Source organism: Carassius auratus, unplaced genomic scaffold (genome assembly GCF_003368295.1).
Source record: "Carassius auratus strain Wakin unplaced genomic scaffold, ASM336829v1 scaf_tig00035458, whole genome shotgun sequence".
In the NCBI taxonomy this organism is placed as follows: domain Eukaryota; kingdom Metazoa; phylum Chordata; class Actinopteri; order Cypriniformes; family Cyprinidae; genus Carassius; species Carassius auratus.
The window spans coordinates 90,230-93,189 of record NW_020526232.1 but is presented as its reverse complement, the minus strand read 5'-3'; the positions used below and the strand labels follow the sequence as shown (position 1 = coordinate 93,189).

Here is a 2,960-nt window from a genome sequence, read left to right as displayed (position 1 = left end):
CCCAACATTCAGAAACTGACACAAATCTCAAGTATAATTATGAAGAAAAATTAAAAAATGAATTTGAGCTCCTAACCGAACTCCAGTGTTATTCGGCCCTAAACAGAACCACAAACCTGTCAAATTACTTATCACTCAAGCAATTAAAAGAAAGACAAATCCTTTCCAAATATCGCCTCAGTGATCATGATTTGGAGATAGAGATTGGTCGACATAAAAGATCCTTTCTCCCGAGAGAAGAGCGCCTGTGCAAACACTGTGAGCTGAATCAAACAGAGGATGAGAAACACTTCCTTCTGGTCTGTCCCAAATACTGCACTATGAGAGAAATGCTTTGAATCCTTCATTCTTGTCTCTAAACGACTCAGAGAAACTACTCTATAAACTTGGAGAGAATGAGATGACTGTCACACTAGCTGCTAAATTTGTATTTGAGAGAGAGAGGGATCATACGTGACTCAATAAAAACACATATTCATATATTATATCTGAACTTTGATCTTAGAGAGAGAGAAAGAAAACACAAGGACTTTATTCATATTTGTTTGAAAAGTGTTCAGAAGTGTTAAACTTTCCTTGAATGCAATGCAGTGCAATATATATACTGAATTGCAGAAAACAAGTACAATATATGCTTCATAAAATAATAAAGAGAAGAATGCTGCAGGAGCTGGAGAGTCCAGAAGAGACTTTAATGTTCTTGCATCATCATGTCTGATCTTCTGTGTTTGATGAGAGCAGCTCTTCACATGTGTGTGTGGATCAGAGACTGGGAATAAAACACTCATCATTTAGAGACAAGTACATGGTCTGATGATAAAGATCAGGATTCATCTACTTACAGTCTGGTCTTATATCACTGAAGCTGCTCCATCTGATGATCTTCACAATCTCCATGTTTCCACTGCTTTTTGTCTTCATCTCTTTTCAGTCTCCACGTGTTTACTCAATTTCCGTCTTAAGCATTAAAAAGAAATGTATAGAAAAGCAATATTAATGTAATTTTTAAAAGGAGTTTTACTGTGTTGGCCAATCAGCTGTAAATATACAATTATGTAATTTCCTTTAGACAAGAGAAGGTGGCGGCGATAAGATGTGGTGTAATTATTCATCATATGTTTATCTAAGCTTTTTTTACCACAAACATGTATATTACCATAGCTTGATACAATACGTTTTTGAAAGACGTGTACACTGAGACAATATGATGACGCATCTACATCGACGGTGAATCCTTCAGAGATGATAGTTTATATCTGCGTCCTTTTTGTACAATACAGTACAGAATACACCCTGTAAGTATAATAACTATTACCACCTCTGCTATTACAACTGTATGAAGATCAATCAATCTATGAAGACGATTATACAAATTAAAAAAGTCTAATTTAGAGTTGGTTTCTACCTTTCTGCTGGGTGTCCAACTAATGCAGAGTATATTCAACTACTTGTGTATGAGGTTCCCATTTCTACGGTGGAGAGCTTGGAAAGAAAGGTCAGCAGCTTTCTCAGGAGACGGTTAGGTTCAACATTGCCCTCTATGGAAACACCACAATGCTCCGGCTGCCTCTAAAATCCCTGGGAGAGGAGTTTAAAGTGACTCGGGCACACGAGGTGCTGATGTATAGAGACTCCAACGACCCAAAGGTGTCCCAGGCAGGAGAGCTGGTGAAGACAGGGAGAAAGTGGAGCGCTGGATGCTGGATGAACAGACACGTCTGCGGCACAAAGAGCTTGTGGGAGCAGAGCAACACCTCCTCGACATAAAGAATTGAATGGAAGGAGAAACGCAGCCGAATACAGGAAGAGGTCAGAGGTGTCGTGGAGGAAGGAAGGATGAGTAGAAGGAGGCCTGGACCAGTGCAGTGCCACCAAGAACATCACAGACGCAGCCGAGAAAGCCTCGAGATGGCTCTGGATCCGTAGAGGAGCACCATGGGGGCAAGCGAGTGCTTCCTGAACACAAGTCACAGTCTGGGTCACCTGGGCGAGGGTGTCTGATGAAGAAAGACCCGAAACACCCGAGGACCTCAGGTAACATCACTGATGATGTGTTCAGGTGCATCTGAAGATGTGTTTCAAGAACCAACACACTGGTTATGAAGAACCCTTTCCAGAGAAATAAAGAAAGAAGTGACTGTGTAAGTTACATTGTTTTTAATCCATTGATTTATCTCTATCAACATAATCACACACAATATTGTAGTAACAAGATGTTGTCATCTTTATTTGCTGGAAAGTGACAATCTGGCAAGTTTGTGTTTTAAGCACATCTGACACATCCCTAAACCTGAAATGTAACCTAAAATACGTTTGTATCCACGGCCATTGCTCCAAGTCTCAGCAAAAAAATGCCATCAATGCAGTATTTTCACCCAGTTTTCACTACTTAGGAGTTTTAGAGGTTTTTATAGGATTAGTTTTTTCTTTATTGCAATTAAACCTTGTTTCCTAGGAATGCTGAGTAATTATTGGGTCTAAGTATCATAACATAATAACTCATAATTAAAATAAAGAAGGAATCATGGTATAATCTTTTTAGTCACTAGATTAACTACATTTTCAAGAACACAAGGCACAAGGAGGATTCTGGGGTAGATTTTAGATTGTTGTCGACTCGAGAACAGCTGCAATCGGATCATTCTAATTCATAAACCAATCGTGCGATTCAGGAACCGATTGAAAAGGTTAATTGAAAAGAATCGGTTTGTTCATGAATCAGAAACCTCACGTGATATATTATAGGGAGTAAAGATATGTTTTATGAAATGTAATGAAGTAAAAAGTATGATCTAATGCTTTGGAATGTAGTGAAGTTAAAGTAAAAGTTACTCATCATAAAACTACTCCAGTAAAGTACAGATACTTGAAAATGTACTAAAGTACAGTAACGAAGTAAAGCCATTACTGACTGTCATTCACACAAGAAGAAGATGTACATTGAATATAATCAAAACAAT

At 38.4% G+C, this 2,960-nt stretch overlaps 1 long non-coding RNA gene across 1 annotated transcript; it reads right to left on the bottom strand.

The window, feature by feature from the left end:
- Nucleotides 1–397: 397 nt before the first annotated feature.
- On the bottom strand, nt 398–1,572 carry LOC113081992 (uncharacterized). Its single transcript, XR_003282393.1, has 3 exons — nt 1,406–1,572; nt 843–957; nt 398–769 (listed from the first exon to the last, which is right to left on the bottom strand). It is a non-coding gene; the product is annotated as an uncharacterized LOC113081992 (long non-coding RNA).
- Nucleotides 1,573–2,960: the final 1,388 nt, after the last annotated feature.